This window comes from Anolis carolinensis, chromosome 2 (assembly GCF_035594765.1).
Source record: "Anolis carolinensis isolate JA03-04 chromosome 2, rAnoCar3.1.pri, whole genome shotgun sequence".
Taxonomy (NCBI): Eukaryota; Metazoa; Chordata; class Lepidosauria; order Squamata; family Dactyloidae; genus Anolis; species Anolis carolinensis.
This window is the reverse complement of record NC_085842.1, coordinates 122,705,343-122,728,795: the sequence shown is the minus strand read 5'-3', so window position 1 is coordinate 122,728,795 and position 23,453 is coordinate 122,705,343. Positions and strand designations below refer to the sequence as shown.

The window sequence follows — 23,453 nt, the reverse complement described above, 5'->3', positions numbered from 1 at the left end:
AAAATCAAGGCTTGCTTTGGTTTTTTTTCCTGAATATTTTTGAACCACAGATATGAATTGTATTGCAAACAGGAATTTGAGAACTTGTGCTTTTTTTTGTTCTTTTCAAGCAAAAAAAAAAAAACCCCACTATATACATAATGCTGATGTATGCAAAGTTTGGTTCTAGCTTTTACTTCGAACTGTTCCAGTTCTTAAGATAAATTAAAGCTAAATCATTGGCCCCATCAAATTTATTGGCAAAAGTTTTATTGATTTCAAAAGGATAAGGATTAGCAAAGTGTGAAACATGTTGTAAGCATTTATTTTGCCATTTCATTTGCTAAACTTGATGAGAGGATTTGTGCAGAAAATGTAGGTGCCAAATTGATTTTTGGTGGGTTGCCACAAGTTCATTCAATACTATCAGTTCCTCATTTCAATAAAGGTTGAAATGATTTTAAATGACGTATCCTGTATATACTTCTGCATATGTAAAATTCAGGGCAGTCTGGGTCGATTTTTCCATGGGTTAATGTAAGTACTCTCTCCACTGTGGAACCACTTCAGGCTTTTTTGGTACCTGGGCACAGTGGCTTCACTAGAGGATGCAGGAGACGGGTGCAAATGGGTGACACCACTGCTGCAATTTCCAGAATCCCTCAAATTGCATTAGACTCATGACATCACCTCCATGGACCTCCTCTCTGACTATCCCTGAATTGAACCTTCCTTTCTGGGTTACTTAGACTGGGCAGAGGTGGTTTACTCATGAAAACGCAAGTGGAAGATCACTCTTCTCTGCTGTATCCCTCTCTGCTCAGGCTTTCTTCCACTTCACCTATTGTTGCTGCTCTGGCTGAGACCTCATATTCCTGCTCTTTCTCTGGCTCTGCCAGCAGTGGCATACTCCATTCTTCTGGCTTCTGGGCTACCACTGCTTGCCAGCCCTCAGACCTACCATGGCTATACTGCTACCCAGGAGCAGGAGGGAATGATCTTGCCACCATCAGAGCTAGAGAAGGAACTGGAATAAGAATGGAAGATGTGGTCTTGCCAGCTGAAAGGATGGTGGCATTGGCAACAACAGCAGCACCCCATGTGAGGAGGTTGCCTCAGCAAAGGGGGAGAGTTATGTTATGTTCTATTTCCTTGCCCATATGTAAACCTCCAGCTCAGAAGGGAAGGTGCAATCAGGTATTGTGATATAAGAGGAAGCTCATGGGGTGGCATTTATTTGACTCACAAAGGAGCACTGAGAGAGTAGAGGAGGTTGGTGCTTCTTTTAGGTTCTCCTGGATTACCTAAGCTCTACACTACTCAGAAGGAAATATTCTCTTTGTTATCAGAGTTAATAGTTAAACCGTTAAGAGTACCTTAACTGCTATAAAAAAGGAATCTTCTTTTTTAAAATACCTGGGCAGAAAAATAGCAGCAGTGGTGGCCAAGGCTGGCCACCCATAAGGATGTGCTGACACTTTCTCTTCACAGAATGAACCTAGATTTATCTGAGGTTGTAGCAAAATTTCAACCAAGCAACCCACCGCTTCTACTGTTGCATGCTTAATATGAACTTGAATACTCTAGGGTTTGAAGATCCATCCATTTGTAAGGCACTTGCCCAACACATTCCCCCAATACTGAATCTGTTATGGTTACTAGGCATGGGCAAATTCCTCAGAGTCATCATAAATTGGAATAAAATCGGATCCATTTCAATTTTCGAATGGGGTTCTGACACCCATTAGCACATTTGAATTAACCCTCATTTCTGAGCCTTGAAGCCCATCCATTTAATGGGCTCATAATTTAAATCGAATATATGAGAAAACGTTTTTGAAGCAATCAAACTTGGTTGCAGGGCTTGCCTCCCTGCCCAATCAGTGTGGACGTTCATGTAAAGGGAGAGGTTTGGACGTCCTCCTTCAAAATTGTCTGCTGCATGCCACGAGGCTCATTCTGGCTTGGAAGTTGGAGCAAGGAGAGTGGCTGGTCTTTTGCTGCCTGTGCTTGCCTGCCTGGCCTGTTGTTGTTGGAGGGGGACCTAGAGGCACTGGCAGCCATTGAAAAAAAAAGATGTCGACTCTTTATCAAGAAGAGAAGGCATTTTGGGGGGTGGGGTGGGAAAGGGGTTGTTGTTTTTTATTTTTAAAATCTAAAATAAAGGAGTAAAAGAAGATAAAAGAGACAAAAGTGGGGGTTGGAAGTTTGGGGTTGAAGGGGTTGTTTTGTTTTAAAAATCTGATGCCTTTGTCCTGCTCAAAGCACTGCGTCATTCTCAAAAACCCTCTTTGCTGGACTGCCTTAGTCTGGGGAGCCCAGCAACATTACATAGTTGACTCCTTCTCTGGGTTTCAGTCCTCTCTGCCTTTTGGGTTTGTTTGTTTGGCCTAAACCTCCTCAAAGCACTGTGTGTCCCAACATTTCCAAAAACCCTCTCTGCTGGTGGTGTAATGTTCCTGGTGGATAAACATCATTTCCTAATTTGGTCTGTCACAAAAACATGGCAAAACTTTATTACACTGCCAAAACTTTGTCTTTGCGTAAGGGACATCATCCTATAAATAGCACATTATGGTTTGCTGAGTGTCTTGTCCACCAATTTAGCAGTTTCAGCCACAAAAACAAAGTTTCTGAAGTAGAACAATGACTTTCAAAGTAAATACAACCCAATGACTTTCAAACCAGGAACAGATTTCTGTAATTATGAAAACAAATTATATAAGCTATGAAAATTCACCAAAAATCAGAGGATAAGGAAAAGGTTCTGCTAACAATGGTAAATGTGTTCTACAACTGTAGTAAGTTTGATCAGGATAGCTAAAAAAATGAGGGTGGGAGAATCCCCTAAATTCACCCCCCCATGCTGTTTTTCGCTATTGAGCATGCACGTCCACCATTAACAAATTAATTCTGGATATTCAGAAGTTTCAGAAAGTTTCAATTTTTTTGCTTCAAAATTTGGAAATGACTTTAGAAACGAAGCACCAGCACCCCCTACTTTCAAAGAGAGTTTAGAACCATTTTTTTCCTGGATCGCACATGCCTAACGGTTACACTGGCACTTCTGGCTAAGACACCAAAAGTGAACATGAAAACCACTGGAGGGCTAAGGATTTCTCACTAACTGCTCTAGATTAATCCATTGGAAATAAATGGAGTTAAAAGGCCATTATTTGAAGACATTTTTTATTTTATACATATTTTTACATAACTGGACTTGTTCTTTCTCATGCAGACCGATACACCGGAAACTGTTTCATCCTAAACAAGGGACTTAACAAGGGACTCTACAATTCCAATCAAAATGTCTTGCTGATGTATTTTAGAAAAATGAGATGATATCTTAGGATATTAGGTTAAAATACTTTCAAAGAAATGAACAAATTTTGTAGATGTGGTCGATTCAATTTTGAATCATTTTTTTGAAATGTTTATGAAAACTCAATTTCCTTTTATTAAGTTGTACAATTTACTAATCCCTCCCTCAGCTACCATTTTGGTTATTTGGGCTAGGGCCATCCTGAAACTTAATCCTGACAAGACAGAGGCCCTCCAGGTTAGTCGTATGGCCGATCGGGGCATAGGGTGGCAACCTGTGCTCGATGGGGTCACACTCCCCCTTAAGACACAGGTCCGCAGCTTGGGAGTCCTCCTGGACTCAGTGCTGACGCTTGAGGCTCAGGTGTCGGCGGTGGCCAGGAGGGCTTTTGCACAGTTAAAGCTTGTGTGCTAGCTGCGACCGTACCTCATGAAGTCTGACTTGGCCATGGTGGTCCATGCCTTAGTTGCCTCCAGGCTGGATTACTGCAATGTGGGACTGCCTTTGAAGATGGTTCGGAAACTACAGTTGGTACAAAGATCAGCAGCCAGATTAATAAAGAGAGTTAAAGAGAGCGGTTAACCCTCTTGTTTAAACAGCTCCACTGGCTACCAATAAGTTTCCAGGCCCAATTCAAGCCTTAAACGGTTCAAAACCTGCCTATCTCCGTATTCGCCTCCTCCCCTACGAACCTACACGGACCCTAAAATCATCAGGGGAGGTGCTGCTCTCGCTCCCACCCATCTCAGATGCAGTTGGTGGTGACAAGAGAAAGGGCCTTCTCAGCAGTGGCCTCCCGGCTCTGGAACTTTCTCCCCAGGGAGATCAGGTTGGCTCCCTCTTTGCCCATCTTTCGCTGGGAACTGAAAACATGAATGTTTCGGAATGTGTTTGAATAAATAAGCCCACCTGATTTGTTATCAGATTGCTATCTGTCTATGTTTACAAAACTGTACAGCACTTTATCACTGTCCCGCATTCCATACAACATAGCACTTTAATGGAACCTGCCCCATGTTCCTCCTGTATTCATTCTGTTTTACCTATGGACCCTTGAGCTCTTCACTAGTCACCTTTTGTCATGGAGTAAAAATTGATGCTTGGGTTTTTAAAGTAATTGTCATGTTAGGTCATTTTATTTAGTCTTGATATGTTTTAAATTGCTGTCAAATTTTGGGTATGTAATGTCATGCTATGTTGTTGTTCGGGCTCTTCCCTGTGTAAGCCGCCCCAAATCTCTTCAGGGAGATGGTGGCGGGATATAAGAATAAAGAAGTTGTTGTTGTTGTTGTTGTTGTTGTTGTTGTTGTTGTTGTTATCTTGGCTGCAAAATCCAGTGTGTGCTTAACAGGAGATTACCTGTAAAATATTTCACCAAGACAACTCTTATTGGCCTATATAGTCAGTCTTTGAAGCCTTCTGTTCCTTGGTTTGATGGCAGTGCAAAGATCTTGTTCTTTTGCTTCAATTTAAAGCCATCTGAGTTTGATATTTCTCTAAAAAGAATGAAATCGAGATATTAATCAACTATTACTCAAGAAACTCTGCTCTGTTTTTAGTAAAATGCATCCCTGTGTTCTGAAGTCCCCAAATTCAATTTTACCTCCAAGGTTTCTGTTTATTAGGGATGGAAAGAATGATAGTCTTTGGAAATTGTTGGACTATAAATTCCAGAAATTCTAGCCAGCATAGTCAATAGTGAAGAATACTAGGAAATGAAGGTCAACAACACGTGAAGAGCAATATGATTCCCAGTCCTGTCCTAGATCATGAATCACAGACATGAAAAGGTATAATACACAACACCTTGGTGAGACAACTAGAAATTATAATTTTGGCTTTCAGTGCTCAAAACTACAGAAAATGGAAAATATAGTCAAAAGTGGTACAAAACAAATCTTACATGATGAGGAGCAGCAATTGGAAGAGTCCAGTGCATGGCTGAGTAAGGGAAAGGGATATAGAAAATTCCTTACCAATCTGGGCTGCTGCAGAACTATGGTGTGACGGGGATGAATTGTTGATAAATTGGATGTGCTGGCAAATCCTGTGTCATGTTCCAGGTCTGTCATTTTGCACAAGTGAGAGAGAGCTCCCAGGCCCTGCCCTATCACTGATGTTATCCTCTTTGAAAGAAGAGAAACAAACAACACCTTTATAAAGCTTATTCACCCAGGAACCTCCATGTCCCCTAGAAACATCACTTTTCCTTAGGCCACTCTGCCTGCCAGCAAAGGCCTTCCTGTCTTTCTCATCCCTTCTGTATCTCTTCCTCCAGAGGCCATAGTAACAGGCAAAGAAAATGTTCACAAATCCTTTGGTGCAATTATGGAAGGGAATGAGCAGGAAGAGAGAAAAGAAAAATATATCTAGGGAGTTCAGGGCAGAGAACCATATTAAGATGTGAATGGAGAGACTGAGAGGCTGCCTTTCCATGTCCCTTTGGAAGCCTTAGGGTACAGCTACACTCCAGAATGAATGCAGTTTGACACCACTTTAGCTGTCCTGACACAATCGTGGGAGCTGCATTTTAACAGGGTGTTCAGCTTTCTCTGCCAAAGAGTGCAGGCACCTCACCAAACTACAACTCCCAGGATTCCATAGCTTGGAGCCATGGCAATTAAAGAACACTTTAACTGCCATGGCTCCGTGCTATTGAACCCTGGGAGTTGTAGTTTGGTGAGGTGTCTGCACTGTGTAGAATCTTGAAAACAGTAGATATTGTGTTGTCCAAGGCTTTCATGGCCAGAATCACTGGGCTGCTGTGAGACAAGAGTTCTTTCTCCCACCCTGGACCTTCCACAGATATATAAACCTCCCTTGATTGGTTTTCATTACAGTATTCCTCACAACCTCTGAGGATGCCTGCCATAAGTGTGGGCAAATGTCAGGAGCGAATCCTTCTGAAACATGGCCACACAGCCTGGAAAACTCACAGCGACCCAATATTTATATACAGTAGAGTCTCACTTATCCAACACTCACTTATCCAACGTTCTGGATTATCCAACGCCTTTTTGTAGTCCATGTTTTCAATAAATCGTGATATTTTGGTGCTAAATTCGTAAATACAGTAATTACTACATAGCTTTACTGTGTATTGAACTACTTTTTCTGTCAAATTTGTTGTAAAACGTTATGTTTTGGTGCTTAATTTTTAAAATCATAACCTATTTTGATGTTTAATAGGCTTTTTCTTAATCTCTCCTCATTATCCAACATATTCGCTTATCCAATGTTCTGCCGGCCCGTTTATGTTGGATAAGTGAGACTCTACTGTATTGTTTGTCACTCTTAAGCAAAGGTAGAAGGTAGAAGTCCACCCCAGGCCAGTGCGCCCACATTGCTTCCTGCCGCCTTGCTAAGCAAACCACTCCCAGGCAGGGCAGCAAGTGGCCTAATAATGATGATGATGACAATAATAATAATAATAATAATAATAATAATAGGAAAAAATAATAAAACCAATCAGACTATCCCCTTGAATGGCACAGGAGCCCAAACCCCGCCGCCTTCCAGCAGAACCAAAACCACAAACCAAAACCCTCGAGCTCTCCCTGCAAGACGACTGGGACGACGAAGGCGAGCGCGCGGAGCTCTCCCTTTGCCACCATCAGCAGCACCAGAAGAAGCAGCCGGCCTCGTCGGCGTCCGGGCGCGCCTCTATGCGCGAGCCCCCCCCCCCTTCCCCTTCCCCTCACGCGCGCTCTCTCCGCTGAGCCCCGGGATTGGCTCGCGCGGCGGCAGCCCCCCCCCTCCGCGCACCCTCCCTCCCTCCCTCCCTCCCTCGGTGTTCCTCCATCCAATTCAGGGGAGCAATCCGTGTAACCTGGCGCTCGTGCCGCCCAGCCACGGCGAGGCTGGCTTCAGAGCGCGGCTGCCACTGAGCAGCTTGGGTGGCAAGTCCGGCAGGCGCCCGCCCTCCCTCCCTCTCTCAGAGGCCGGGACTGGACCCTTCGGCTGCTCGGGATAGAGAGCGCACACCTTTCCTCATCTTTCTCTATCCCTCTCTCGCCCTCTCGCTCTCTCTTTCTCTTGGGAAGAGGGCCTCCCCTTTACTGCGAGTGAAGGAATCCGCTGCCGCCGAAGTTCCCTGGCGGAGAGGAAGGCGCGGAGTGAGCGGGGGGAGCCTGCCTGGACCTGCTGGTAAACGCGCCTCTCTCACTTCTCTGCATGCGCAACGCCGCCTCACAGCGCCAGGCAGCCTGTCCTTGGTTTTCCCCGGTACAAGTTTGGCTTCGGAGGGGTGGGTGCCCTTCTCCTCCTTCTCCTTCTGGCGTGGTCTCCTTGGCTTTTAGGGCTACCAGGCGCGCTCCTTCCGCCGCGTTTTCCTCCCTTTCCTGCTGTTGACATTGGCGGGCGGGCGGGCGCGCGGCGGTGGAGTGCGTCGTTTCCACTCCGCGCCCAATTTGGGCCGCTTTCCCTTGGGTTTGCAGGTTTCTCGCTCTCCCTCCCTCCCTCCGTCTCTCTCTCTGTATGCCCTTCTTGCCTCCCTACTCCCCCCTCCCCCTCCGTCCTCGGGCCAATCCGAGTCCAATTGGATTACTTGGTGTGGGTCTCCAGGAGGAATGCCTTGCCGCAGGAGGGTGCCCTGCCTTACGCGGGGGGCTCCCTTGGAGGGGGGAGGGAGGGAGGGAGGGAGGGCGCCGAGGCCAACCGCACCCCGAGCCCGGCCTGGAGGGAGGGGGGCTCCCCCCCCCCCAGCAGGGCGTGTGTTTGTGTCTCTGTGTGTATGCCTTCGGTGTTCCCCTCAGACAGGTTCGTGGCACTGAGGGGCCCTTCTTCCTGTCGGTATTACTGTCAGGCGAGGCGTGACGGGAAGGTGTGTTGCCTTGAGATCTATGTGTCTGAGGCGAGGGCGCGTTTCGCTCTTCTTCGTAGAAAGCATCTGCCCTGATTCAGTGTCTTTGTGCGGGGGGGGGGGGGGGGGAGGGGGAGCCAGCCAGTCAGCATCAGCACACGCTTTGAAACACCTGTGGGTGACGCCAGGGTTGGCTGTCCCAACAATTTTTAGAGACACTGTTGAAACCCATGTTACAGTGCTACCCGTTTGTACAGAAGTGTTTTGGATCTTTCTGCAATGGTAGTCTGGAAGTCACTGCTCTCTTCAGTTAAAACGTGGTCTTATGCCTAAACGTGTTTAACCCCAAAATACAGTGCTACCAGTTAATTCATATTCATCTATATCTATATCTATCTATATTTATGCTTGTATGCATGTATATGTGTATGTTTATGTATGTATATGTATATAAGGTATAAGACCCCGTTTTAATTTAACACAGCAGTGACATCCCGAATACCATTGCAGAAAGATCTCATATATATATGACACAGCACTGCACTTCCATACCATGTCTTTGTTCCTTAGCTATAACGTGGAGTATCCCATTCCCTTGTTCTTGTTTACAGTTTGGCCCTGTTTTATGGCAGTTGTCACCATAGGTTATTGGGTGCTGTTCTGAGTTTAAATTGTTGTTTTATGTGCTATTGTTTTTACTTTCTGTATTATAGTCTGTGTTTATTTTATGATTTGTTTGAGGCACTTTGTGCCATATGTAAGCTGCCCCAAATCCCTTCAGGGAGATGGAGGCGGGGTACAAAAATAAAGTTATTATCACTATTATTGGTAATATTATATAAAAGATCTTTCAACAATGGTATTCTGGGATGGTAGTTTTATACCTTACTGTGTTAAACCCTATAATACAGTGCTACCAGTTCAGTATAAGTATTTTAGATACTCTGGAAGTCAATGCTGTCTTCAATTAAAATGTAGTCTTAAACAAAACTTTCTTTTCAGGTCCAAAAAAGCAAGCAATTACTTTTTTAAAATCTAGTTTAAATAAAAACATTACTTTTGAAGAAGGGGGAGATTAATCATACCACTCCTTCCATCCAAACTTTATATTAGTTTGAGATATTTGTTTTTCTCCTAGCAGTTTTTTAAAAAAAAGAAAACTGAAGCATGCAAAATGTGTACAAGACTGGCATGAGATAGCTCTGACACTTTCCTTTTCAAATTAATAACATTATAAAATAGTCCCATCTTTTTTTCCTTTTTACCACTGACAGGTATTATATGTGATTAAAAAAACAGAATTGTTTTATGTTCAATATAATTCAGGTTCTTAGTATTTTTCTCCTAAGCTAGATCCATAAAGATTGAGTAAAATCTGTTCAAAAGCTGACCTTGTTTAAGTGAGGAAGTTAAGCACTTGCTTGATACTGTAATATAATAGGCTCTTATCTCAAAATAGCCATCATTGAATTCAGTGAGGAGTACATCTGAGTAGGCATGCAAGGGATTGTGTTGAATGGGATTTAGGTGCTGTAATTCTGATTGGCTGACCAATACATTTTGTTGTATGCATATACATATATGATTAAAACTGAAGATTGTGTTGAGTAATGAAGTAAGGTATACATAAGCTACTTGAACCACCCCACCCAAACCTGTACTTTAATAAATGGGTGTTCCACAGGCGTATCCCCATCCTTTCACAAAGCTCCTGTTCACTTCATCTGGGCTTGTAAAGAGAATGTCTATGAGGACTGGACTTGTGGTCATCTTTCTTATCTTTTTCACCTGTTGATATTTCCTGTGTATGTTTGACATGCTGTCGGACTGTTTTGGTATTTGGAGACTAAATTTGTGATCTAGAGGATTCTTTTAAAGATACTTTGGGATAGGATCCTCAGTATCCCAATCATTTTCCTCTTATTTCTTTCTGGATTCATTATCTTCACCTGCATGTATAAGTTAAAGGATACCTTCAAGTCCTTTCTGGTAAATGTCATATTGATTTGGGGCTGTTTGGTATCCCTATGCCTAATATAGTGTAAATATATTAAACAGCAACAAGTATAGAACAGAATTAAACCAACCTTTAAGTCCTTGGTTCTTTTAAAATAATGCACTGCATGCACATGCTCATACTTTATAGCTTACAGTGCAAAAACATCCTTGATTTTTTTTTGATGTTATGACACAGAGCTTACAATGATTCATTATACAGTTGGAGACCAGTTTTTTAGTCTCAATATATTTTAATATTACAATTAATGTGGTTGTCTTTTTTATTTTATTAGCATAACTTGGATGTGGTGGGAATATAAATTGGAGTAGAAACATGATGATCTACACACACAAAAATGACTTGAAGAATGAACAATTGTGCAGATGAGGGAGGCATCCAAATGATACCAATAGACTGGGTATTTTGTAATGCTGGACTTTGAAATAAACCTGCATATCTGGAAATATATTTTTCTTGCATGTGGAATGGAATATAACGGCAACATGTATTTTGCTTGAGTTATTGCAATTGGGATCTTGTTACTACAACAGAAAACAACAGTGCCATAAGGTTAAAGACAGATATGTATTTTTATTTACAGAGGAAACAACTTTCATCTTTTTCATGTTATAATGCATGAGAATGCTATCACAAATTATCCTGCTATCAGAATGACCTATGCTTTAAATCTCTGTATCCTCCTCCAGAAGTCAAATGTCTACATAGGGAGGCAGACAAAAGGTGCCTGCAAGTAGTTGGGTCAGAGAGAGAATTACCACGGCTCTAGAAGTATTGATCTAAGACAGCTGACAGTCAGATTTGTCTGTCGTCTTAGGATTCATGTTGTATTTGGAAAAGACTGGAGGTTCTGAGCTGACACAGTAAGAATTATTTCTTTTCTCTCTTTTAAGTACACACTGTCAGTTTTGTTGTCATTTTATAGCTTTTCTTAGATAGTGTAACTTCTACAAGTCAGTGCATTTAGAATAATAAATTAGGCAATTGACTTCTATGCTAATCCTAAACGTAGTTACCCAGAATTCTGGCCTCCTGATACAATGATGCCAAGTTCCAAATTAGTAAGTTTGATTAGGATTTCATCCTTGAAATACTGGGATTTACTTTTAAGTAGATGAGTTCAGGTTTGCCCTGTAAATTTAGTCAAGGGCAGCATCTAATCTTTATGTCATAAGGGATCAAACCATAAGAAAGTTAAATGGATAGCTCTTAGAAGCCAAAGTCCTACCATACAGATCCCTGTGAAATGATGTAACTTCATTTTTCTTGAGTGGAAAAAATCAATAATTTTAATCACAAAACAAGATTTACATATGTGAGTGAACATTTGCAACTCAGCTCCTAGTGTTTGTATATAATTGTCAAATGCTTTTCCTCAATCCTGAAAAGTATGCAAAGATGAAGTGCTGTTTTTTTTATTTCTGAGTTACAGTACTGTACACAGTCTTTATTTTACAAATGTTTATATTACACTTAGTGCAAAATCCCCAAGGCAGTTTGGTAAGTAGTCTTTCAGCATGTTTGCAGCTTATCTCAACTCTTCCATAATTGCTGTAACCAAGACTAACATTTCAGGAATGGAACTGAAATGCATGTTTTCAGTCTAACAAGATATCTCCTTTAATGTATATATAAATAAATATTTAGGCTAGAAATGTACAGAGGTGAACCAAGGTTTCCTGGCAAGTTTTCGTTGACTATCATTTGATTTCTAACTGTGCAGAACAATTTTGTGTGTCAGAGGCCTGGCAACAATGTACGTAAGAGATAGGATGCTGAATGACAGTGCATGTATCAAACTGTTTTCAATTGTTCAAAACACTGTTTTTTGTTGTGTAGAAGACTAGACTTGTTTTTTGTGTTCTTATTTTTAAAGTCCCTCTTTACCTAGATTTTCAAATAAGTGTTATTTGGAAAGTGCCTCAAACACATTTGTTTGATGTAGTCTATGAAAGGCATTTTGTGATACACCATGGCCTCTTCTATTACGTGAACTTTTTTGTTATTAATATTCCATTTTGCAATTAACAATGCCATTAAAGCTTGAATATGTTTTGTAATTTTTCCTTTCTGACTTCTTCAGTATTAGAAAATATACTTTTTTTGTTATCTGGTGTATTGAGCTTTTATATAAAATGTCTTGGTATTTATAGATTATTTTTCTCAGAAGAAAATGCAAGTCTATATATTAAAGTAATAAATTGGTTTCTTTCAAATATATTGAGGAACATTAATAATAGCCATTCCAAAGGGGATGCAGTTTGACATTGTAGCATCCCCTTTTGAGATACTATTTTTTGAATGTAAAAGAAAGGTTTTAATATGTTGTCGAAGGCTTTCATGGCCGGGATCACAGGGTTGTTGTATGTCTTTCAGGCTGTGTGGCCATGTTCCAGAAGTATTCTCTCCTGACGTTTCGCCCACATCTATGGCAGGCATTCTCAGAGGTTGTGAGGTATGGATAAACTAAGTAAGGAAAGGAAATAATATGTGGAGTCTAGGGTGTGGCAAGAGTCCTTTGTCACAGGAGAGAATACTTCTGGAACATGGCCACACAGCCCGAAAGACATACAACAACCCCGGTTTTAATATGCCTTGTAAAAGAAAGTTTTAGTATGTAGGCAAACTTTGCTGTATCTATACTTTTTAAAATTTCTAGTCTAAATGTAGCAGAATACATGTTTTAAATCCTCAAAGTGAATGCTGTATATGATTCTTTTCACTTGGATTTTGTTTTCAAAAGAAGAAGGTAACAAACCAATACCACATAAAACAAACCACAGTTTGCTTATAACATTTCTGGCTAAGGCAAGCTTCAGTATCTAGAAGACATAGCAGTAACATGGAACATGCAGTTTGTTGTAAAATGAAAATTGACTTTTTTGATCACAGTATATAGCCAGTTATAGATTGAGTAAAAATAGATAGCTAGATATGCAAAAAGTAAGAGGAGAATGCATTAGACCCTGTATGAGGGTCTACCTTCTTTCAGCCTTCTTTGCATTCATGATCATATTCCAGAGTATTAAAGTGAACAGGATATTTAGTTTTGGATTTAGTGACAGCTGTTTATATTTCTTTCATACTGTGTGGATGTAGCATGCATTTAATATGTTGTCGAAGGCTTTCATGGCCGGGATCACAGGGTTGTTGTATGTCTTTCGGGCTGTGTGGCCATGTTCCAGAAGCATTCTCTCCTGACGTTTCGCCCACATCTATGGCAGGCATCCTCAGAGGAAAGACATACAACAACCATGCATTTAATAATTTGTGAAAATAACTATATATCATTTCTAGTTGTAAGCTGTAGGAACCAGCTCCTAATGTTACTAGAAGGTGAATACATCAGCCTTTTGAGTTTTTAAGACTGGTTGCCTCATTTACAACTCTTAGCGTTAGTAAACAGTAATGAAATCATAGAATAACAGAACTGGAAGAGACCATAAAGGTCATCCAGTCCAATTCTAATCTACCATTCTGGAATACACAATCAAAACACCCCTGGCAGATAGCCATCTAACCTCTGCTTAAAAATCTTCAGAAAAAGAGACTCCACTATGCTTTGGGCAGAAGCATATTGCACTATCAAACAGCTTTTACCATAGGGAGTTCTTCCTAATGTTTAAGTGGAATCCCTTTTCCTTCTATTTGAGTCCATTGCTCCATATCATAATCTCCAGAGCAGCAGAAAAAAAGCTTACCACCTCCTCAATGTGACAGCTTTTCAAATATTTAAACATTATTCTCATGTCCCCTCCTAGTCTTCTTTTTTTCAATCTAAACATGCCCAGTTCCTCAAGCCATTCCTCATATGGCTTATGTTAACTGTACTTTTGTGCTGTTTTAAATATTCACAAATGGTATGCCTGCACTCTAATTTAGAACTGTTTACTTTACATTGTAAGTTTTTGTGTGTTTTTCTTTCTTCTTTCATTGATTCATACATTTAGCTCTTTAAATTCAAAACATAGAAAGATCTGGATGGTCACGCCCTAAACGTTAATTAGTTCAAGTTTATCCCCATAATCTCCATGAAACTATTGCTTAATGCAAACTCACAACTGTATAATTCTGGCCAGGATTATTCTTTCCTTTTCAGCACAGAAACTGGAGATATATAGATGATTTTCTTTTTGGGAGAGGCAGTTAATGTTTTAAAAATTCTTCAATTTTCAAACACATTTTGTAACCACATTACAAATATTTCTTTCAAACATGTTATAGTGGTAGATCTGGGGGATTTTAGCAGCCATAGCCCTCTCCTGATTTTCATTCCTTGGGAATCTTAGCAGCAATGCTTCAGAGTCTGCTCTCCTGTTGCCTAACCCTTTAAATGTCATTCTCTACCTGTTAGGGAATTTTAACTTGAAAGTGTCCACAGTAACTTTGGCAGTCTCAGATTTTGAGGCATTTAATCTCAGTTTTCCAATGATACATAGCTGCTCCCCTCTTTTTTGCAGTGGTTTGAGTGTTGAACTAGCACTCTGAAAGATCATGAAAACTCCTTGGGTGATCTCAGGCAAGTCATACACTCTAGGCTTTAGAGGAAGGTAAAGACACCTCCCCTCTGAACAAATCTTGCCAAGGAAACCCTTTGATGGGTTTTCCTTGGGGTGCCATAAGTTTTAAAAATGGTTTGAAGATACACAAAAACAACAACTACTATACAATAACAAGTCCCTCATTTGGAATCTCATAGTGAATATGTACACTGCTAAAATCATTCTGTAAAGTGTCAAGGCATGTGGCTTGACATCCAGGTGGATTATGGCTGTTGTAGGCATGCATTAGATCCCAGATGTTAGATGCTGAGCAGAGTCAGACCTGGTTAGTACTTAGATGGGAGACTGCCAATGAATACCAGGCATCATAGGCTATATTTCAGAGAAATGAACTGACAAAATCTTCTCTAAATATTACTTGCCAAGAAACTTTAAGAAATTCTTGAAGTCTTTATACACACGCACGCACAGAGTTTATATATATATATATATATATATATATATATATATATATATATAGACATATACACACACACACACACACATATATATAGAGATTTACATTATATCTGATACACTGAAAGATTGTATACTAACGTCTTATACATTAGAACCTAGGAAATATGGCAAACAGAATTAGCTGTTTTAATCATTAATATAACATTTGCTCACTTTTATTTTTCTAAAACTTCCCTAGACAGGCATTTACTTCTAACTAGATATGTATATAACTGCAAAAAAATTAACTAAAATTTCTTTGCTTTACAATAAAGATGCATTTACTTTTTTAAAGAATGGAGTACATCGTTTACTGAAGAGAAATATACATCACACTTATTACTAGTAGCATAAGCTCCATTCTAAATTTTTTTTATATATGGAAATTTCAGTTATGCGCATAAGATTTTAACAGATGCTGTAGTCTGTATATATTGGGCAGGTGAGAAAAGGGGAAATGTAAAATAAATTATTTTCAGATTAAAATGCATTTTGAATCCCTAAAGTACACTGAAGTAAAATTAACAGTACATATTTTAAGCTAAGTATTAAAGTATACGTGCACACATTCAAACAATGTAGTTTTGTTTCCCCTCCAAACATATGGGAGGATCTTTTGCCAGTACCCTCCTCCTTATCAGAAGGAAATGAAGATAATTGGCAGCTTTCCCCACTTTGAGAGAAACTAGTCAATAGGGAGCATCAGCCTCATTTGGTATGTCCAATAGTAAGGAGCTATGTCAGCTATGGTTTAAAATATGTTGAGACCAAAAGATTTTCCATCCCTGGAATAGAGATAAAATGTTGCCTTTAAAAGGGGTGTCTACATTAAGCATTCGACATTTTCAAGTATAAAAATCCTCATCTGTTCAGGGAAACTTGTAGCATTTGCTGTTTGTATAGGAAGAATATTAGTATGGGACTTCTTTTAAAAATACTTGAACAATCAAACCATGTAGTCAGTGTAATATCTATACTGATCTGTCAAATAGGTAGTTGGTGAGTGAGAAAGAGAGAATTCTTGTATATTCCTGTAGCCTCAGGATATCTTGTGGGGAACAGAATAGCATGTCCTGGAATACTAATTCCACACTGTCTGAACTATAGACCTGTCTTTTCCCTTTAAAATACCCAGCTTTATCTCATTTTTTAATCAAGCAGAATTATGAGGTATTACTCCTTTCCAAAACAAAAAACAAAGTAGCTATAGTAAAACTGCAGTACAATGCACCGTTGTAAGGAGTAAACGCCAGTGAATTTTACAGTCATTTTCCATCACCAATAACCATTCAAGGGATTGAGAAATCGCATACTACACTCTGAGAATTGGAATTAGATAGATACAGGGAAGGAAAGAGTAGCAACAGCGTTATCCAGTCTACAACATTGTTTCAGCTTTTATAATGAGACACTGCCTAACAACTCTTTGATTGTTTGGAAATATGTAGTCAGCATTAATGTAACAAATATTTATTTTGGCTTTGAAAGTATATACATTCTTTTGTGAATTATTTAAGGCCACTGTTAGCCTCACATTAATCGGGATGTAGTAATGAGTATTAATTCAGGGCAAAGTATATGGAAAATTTATTTCTCTCCATCTTCTTTGTAATATGTGTCTCAACTTCATTTAAAAACCAGGTAATATTGAACTGAACTTTATCTTGGGTAAAGACATTATAGATGCAAAAATTCTGAAAGTTATTGAAATCATGGGAGGATTTTAAAAAATAATACTAAATACAATACCTTATGTAGTTTTACTGCCATAATAACACAAAACGTATCCCCTGGATATGGGTGGTATAGATAATTATACTGTATGTGAAATCTCCAGAGAAATCTTATTTATTTTTCTTTAAAAATAAAATCATTCTTTTCTGGAGCTCCTATTCCAGTTAAACATACTTTGCTTTCAACCTCGATAGTGTAAATGCAAATACACTCAGTGAAAGTAAAGGAGGGAGAACTGCATAATACATCACCATTTTATACCTAGGCAAATATATCTCAGCGCTTGCCATTGGAGAAGAAGCAACATTACTAAATTAAAATGATTATTTGGATAGAAATAATCTTGTGCAACCAAAATATTCAGAAATTGGAATGCATTTATTATGGTTTAGAGCTCTTTAACCATGTCTGGTGCAGCTCACACCCATTTTTTTTTAGTATAGATCAGGTGTTGTCAAACCCATTGTTCCAGTCAGGGATGGACAGTGACTCTGAAGTTGTTGGGTGGGTGATGCGACCTGTGTTTTTAACAGAGTCTGCGCTATGTGCTGTAGGAACTGTCCAGATGCTGAACTCATATTTGTCACTACTCTTAGAGAAGTTGTCAGGGAAGCTGCTGTTAAACATAGGTGCCATTGCTACTTTATGTTAATAGAGCCACTGGCAGTTCTTGGGACCAGCACTTGTATTAACAGTACTAAGGCAGCTGGGATTGGGACATCCCTTTTGCAAGTTGCAGTGGACAAAAGCCAGTTCTAGCAGAGATCACTGGGGGTTGGGAGGCATCTATGCCTTCATCCCAGGAGTTTTGCAGGTGGAGGAAGCAGAAACAAGTGTGTGTCAAAGTCTGTGTGCGCAGAGCAATGCCAGATGCAGGCCTTGGGTGAAACAAAAGGTTGTAGATCTGTGCTTTAGGTTGTTTGCACACACATACAGTATATAGTATCCTATGAATTTTGAATAGAAAGAAACCTAGTCTTGTGAAGCATTTTGTTAAATTTGGAATAGAAAATGTGGGAAAATTTGCAAGTGTTCCTTCAATGTCGAAGAAAATGGCCATAGGGGACTTGTGTATGTGTACATTGGATCCTGGGAATTTATTTTCTTAGGCTTTAATAAAGAAAAAAAGGGGGTGCCATTTGGAGTATATTGTCCTACAGCTTAAAATATCCCACATTGTTGATTTTTCAAGGTGCAAAAATGTTTTTAAGGAGTATGCCAAAAGTTTTTTCTTTTACAAAAATAAAAAGTATCAAGAATATGTTATATATCAATGCACTTTTTTAAAAACACCAGTTGTTATGCATAAGTGTGCATCTTTTAAAATCTGGGTGTCTGTATCTGTCAACACTCAGCAATAGGACAGAATAAAATGTACACATCAGGTGGTTTTGTTTGTTCTCATATATGTCACTGTGTACTCAAATCCAAATGACTTATCTTTGATCAGTGACTACATTGACAATATGCTCCCTGACTGACAGGCATGCAGTGAAATCATTTTTAAAAAATCTGTAAAGCATACAGTAATTGAATAGACATGAAAAAATATATATGGAAACTGAGCTGGTCATTGACCATAATAAAAGTTTACTTAATATAGATGGAATCTTTTTTGCATATCTATTTATATTCTTGAGACAACATTATTTGTTTTGAATTTGGAACATTATAAAATTTAGTGGACTAAAAGTTATGTGGTTTTAATATTCAAGGTATAACCACCCTGATTATTTTTTTATTGCCTGAGATCACAGCTTCTTGGGCTGAAGTCTTCAGACTTGTCTATTTTTAGAGATAAAGATGTCTGCTACCCTACTTCCCTGAGCCTAGCTGCAATCTTCACAATAGCTCAGAGTGGGTAAAGATTGGTTTTTGAGGAAAAAAATGAAATTCCCTTTGTTAATGTGCAAAATGTATTTGGGTGGTTAGGTTTTAAAACTGCATTTAAGACCCACAATTCTTTGTTAGCAATGCATCCTGACAGCTAGAGATTGAAACAGCTAGAACTGGTTTGTTGATATGGATCAATACAGTTAAGATGAATTATTTGGACTCTCCTTGCAGGAATTGTTAGGAGGTGTCCCATGATGGGTGCATACATTTCTGAGGTACCAAAAAAACAACAACTATATTATTGCAAAACTTTTTAGCATCATAAGTGGACATTCCCATCACCTAGTTAACGTGAAAGGAAGTGAAGAGCTTTGCTTGCCACTTCTCTGATTGCCATTTGCTCTTCCTTTGAAAAATTGTGCAGAATGGCAATGACTAAAAATAAATTTAGAATAGCAGCCACTGCAATCATAAAATAAATGGATAAGTGTTCAGTATTTGTTTTGATCAAATCTTGCACTTTAGTCAAAAATCATCAAATCTACTTGGTCATATTTTTAAAATATCTAAACATTTACTGGCAGGACTACCTTCTAATTTTTGTTATCATGAATAACAGTATTTTTAATTGAAAAAATATTTTGATTTTCATTCTTAGTTTTCAATAGTATTAGATGATAAATAATAATGGAATGTACATAGAAAGAAAAAACTGAGCATATTCAGAATTTAGTATGAAATTATATAGTTTGCATATACAGTAGTCTCGCTTATCCATCCTCCACTTATCCAACATTCTGTATTATCCAACGCAGTCGGCCTTTTAGTAGTCAATGTTTTTGTAGTCAAAGATTTCAATACATTGCAATATTTTGGTGCTAAATTCGTAAATACAGTAATTACAACATTATGTTACCATGTATTAAACTGCTTTTTCTGTCGATTTGTTGTAAAACATGGTGTTTTGGTGCTTAATTTGTAAAATCATAATGTAATTTAATGTTTAATAGGCTTTTCCTTAATCCCTCCTTATTATCCAACATTTTCACTTATCCAGTGTTCTGCCAGCCCGTTTACGTTGGATAAGTGAGACTCTACTGTACATGCACATCTTCATGAGAAATCTTAAAGAATGCAGGATCATTTATATTTTTTAAAAAACCCTTTATGGACCTTAACATCACATATGAGTAAGCCCTAAATAAGTTTTTTGTCTTTTGCATGCAAATTGAAACTGTATGAGACATGTTACAACATCATATAAACATGGTCACCTGTCTGTTTCATGAGAAAGGCTCATTGACATACCTATACATCTCTTATACTCCAGAATTGAGGTCACTTTGTGAAAAATACATTACTTCTAAATTCACCTTACTGTAAATAATCTCTAAAAAGACTTTCCATCACAATATAATTAAATGAAGGGAGGTACTACTCTCTCATTTGCAAAGACTTCTACATAGCTTCTGATGGTAATATAGCAATGTTTTGGGAACAAGTTTAGTTCAATTTGATTATCACTGGGATCCATGTATGTCACACTTTACCATTTTGCTGAACCTGAAAGATCACTTTGAAAACCTTTTCCTTTGCAAACTGTTATTGTCAGATTGTGTGTTGCCCAGAGTGTGTGACCGTTTTGCAAACGTGTTGCTTTGCATCTTTGATTTTACCTGAGGTTTTGTTCATATGCAAGCACTAAAAATCAACTTTGTTAAGTGAGCTATACATGGACCAAAGCCAACATGGTGCTGTGATTTGACAATTGGACTAGGATCCTTGACGCCAGGGTTCAAATCTCTGCTCAGTCATGGAAACCCACCGGATAATCTTGGGCAAGTCGCATATTCTCAGCATCAGAGGAATGGAAATGACGTGAACAAAACTTGCCAAGAAACACCCAGAATAGCACCTAAGAAAATACCTAAATAAGAAATTACTTTAAGGCACAGAAAATAGCAAAATTACTATCAAATTATATGTTATACTGTTCAGTTCCACAGAGGCAACTGTGGGTATTTATACATAGATGTAAACTCTTGACTTTATTTACATCATTACTGGCATGGGATCTCATGTTTAGTAATATTTTATGACCAAACAGAGCATTCTGACACATTTGATGGTATGGTAATGTTTGCCATATTATTTTGGAAGCCGCCCTGAGTCCACTTGGGAAGAGAGAGCAGGTTAAAAATAACATTTATTATTATTAATACTCCCCTAAGGAGATTTGACTATATGAAATTAGAAGACCCAAAGCTTATTGTTGTGGGTACATATGTCTTCTTCTTTTTTACATATACTGTGTATTGTTAATGTATCTGCCATTCTAAAAAATATTGAGCCAGAACCAATAGTCTTGAATTTCATAGTTGATCTGTAAAATGCTAAGGATGTTTTGTATTGTGACCCAAAGTTTAATTTAGAGTATATTTTTACACTCCAAAAAAGCTTTCTTTGGTATTAGCATGGATGGTGATGTAACAGGCTAATTTTGAACCACAATGATGTATTCAGGTAAACAAAAGTATATAGCATCTCATAGAGATGATTGTTTTTGGGAGTTTGACAGCTGGGATGTGTTGTTATTAATGATGATTAAAGTTGTCTTCTGAAAATTAATGTCAAAATATAAATGAAAGTGCCATTTCTTGAAACATCATAGAGTAAACTGCATTTGTAATAAACTGAGATCAATATGGCAGTTTCATTCGATTGGCAAATGTGCACTATTCAGTGTTCAACTATCAACAAGTGTTCTTGCCAATAGGACAGAGAAGAGGATCTTTGGTTTGGCAAGCAATAATGCTTGGAAAGATAAAATGCATTACAACAACTAAATTAGATTTCCAGAAAAACCTGGAATACATAATTTGGGAGACATTCTCTTCTCTGTTTCCGATTGGCTTTGGCATGGTTTCCTCCCCAGCCTTCATCCCTTCTCTTTCTGAGAATACTGACTAACTTTTTGGTCAACTAGAGGGAAGCACTGAATGCATGGGTTTTCTGTTTCTCCCTGATGCTTCTATTGTGTTTTTATATCTCCTGTTCTCTTTCCATGTGCAGAGTTCAATCAATCACATTTTATTGATTAGCCCATCGGCTGTATCAAAACATTTAGCACATAGACATACATACAACATACAACCCGCAGTACAAAAGAAGCTAAAATAAACAAGCTGTTAAAAAGATCCCGTGCAGGATTCTGGCCGGCCTTTTTTTTTTGGGGGGGGGGGGCATAAAGCTATAATGAAGTTTATTTTGCAAAAAGAAAAAAAAACAGAAAAAGAAAAACAAGAAACCCAGAATTAAAGTAAAATACATGATTGATGAAAGACAGAGGGGAGGTTTAGCTACGCCTGATTTAAAACTATACTTTGAGGTGGCAGCACTATTGTGGGCCACAGATTGGGCAAAACTTGAAAATATTAAAATTTTTGAATCTGAAGGGAATAGACCTGAGATTAGGGTGGCACTCTTATCTCTGGTATGAAAAAAAGATAGAAAATAATTTCGTTTTATAAGGTCCTCAATTCTTAAGATATGGGAGAAATATAAAAAAGTTATATGAAAAAACACCATTATGGATATCAACATTAGAGGCCTCCCAAAGAAGAAGAATAGGGTGGGAAAATTGGCTCAAATATAAAGATCTATTAATAATAAAAAATGGGAATTGGGCACTAAAAACACAACAGGAAATGAATAAATTAGATAAAAATATTTCCTGGTTTCAATATTATCGCATAAGGAGGGGTAGATTTGGGCCCATCTTAGTGTTAGTCTCCTCCCAAAATGACAGAAGCATTTGAGTTCTGCATTATGAGATCACCAACATAGATTTCCAAATCGGATCACTGGGCTCTGATTTGTGGTTTCCTCTTCAGTGGGGGCATATATACATTACCAGCAGCGTGTGATGTTGGAATTGGATCAACATTGCTATTGCACTCTTTTTGGATGGAGGTAGGGCCTAGTGCAGACATGTAATGAGGTGGAAACCAGGATCCCTATTCCTTCTTTAACTCTCCCACATTTTGCCCCCGGCTAGGTCTTCCCCGTATATGAATGGAATCCACTAAATGTCAGTTCATCCACTGTCCCTGTTTCTTGGATTCGTAAAATGTGGTGACGAGTGAGAAAGTCTGCAAAACAGGAGTCTCTAATAGAAGCATGGCAACCAGCAACATTCCATGATAGAATCGAAAAGTTGTGTTTGGAACTTGATTTGTCATGCCTCGAAAGGAGCATGGACTTCGACTTCAATTACCCTTCGCCTCCCCATCAGACACCTGTCTCTATATGAGGATGAAGGGGGTTGTGCTTCCAATATGGGTCCTTGGGGAATAGGAGCCCCCAGAGCGGCAGTTTGTGAGTTTCTGATAGGAATGTGTCCCATTCCTTTTGTAGAGGTTGCAGTGCCACTCTTGTCAAGTGAGAAGCGAGGTGGGGAGGACTGTTTTCTCTGTGAAATGAACCCTTTCTGCATTGCGGAAGACTCAGTCTGGGTTATTGTATTGCTTTGATGTGACTTGTATTGATCCTTAGAGTCTGAGATTTTGAGGATCTCCGCAAGGGCAATATCATCGCTGTCGAAGTTACTCATGTTAGGGTTGCCTGTTGTTTTTCTGCAGCTATTTTCCATGAGTGAGGGGCTCAACAGGGCAGCCCTAGGATTCTCCTGTTGGGTCTCCATTTCGTCATCTACTGTAAATGATTGAGTGATCATATTTTGGAACTGGTCTATTTCGTTTTCCA

General features: G+C 39.0%; 1 protein-coding gene and 1 long non-coding RNA gene across 14 annotated transcripts in view; one reads left to right on the top strand and one right to left on the bottom strand.

The window, feature by feature from the left end:
- Positions 1-3,151: 3,151 nt before the first annotated feature.
- On the bottom strand, positions 3,152-7,425 carry LOC103279224 (uncharacterized). 2 transcript variants are annotated; one of them, XR_010003864.1, is made up of 3 exons: positions 7,286-7,425; positions 5,278-5,427; positions 3,152-4,797 (listed from the first exon to the last, which is right to left on the bottom strand). It is a non-coding gene; the product is annotated as an uncharacterized LOC103279224 (long non-coding RNA). The 2 variants fall into 2 exon arrangements; XR_506645.2 differs by lacking the exon at positions 7,286-7,425 and adding an exon at positions 6,840-6,993.
- tenm2 (teneurin transmembrane protein 2) overlaps positions 7,310-23,453 on the top strand; it is a 1,150,537-nt gene continuing 1,134,393 nt past the window's right edge. For 10 of the 12 annotated variants that reach the window (XM_062973910.1, XM_062973906.1, XM_062973905.1 and 7 more), the window contains exon 1: positions 7,310-7,447. The gene's annotated coding sequence lies outside the window, so the exon portion shown is untranslated. Of the gene's footprint in view, positions 7,548-23,453 lie in introns of all 12 variants that reach the window. The other 2 variants (XM_062973908.1, XM_062973898.1) reach the window with 2 other exon arrangements.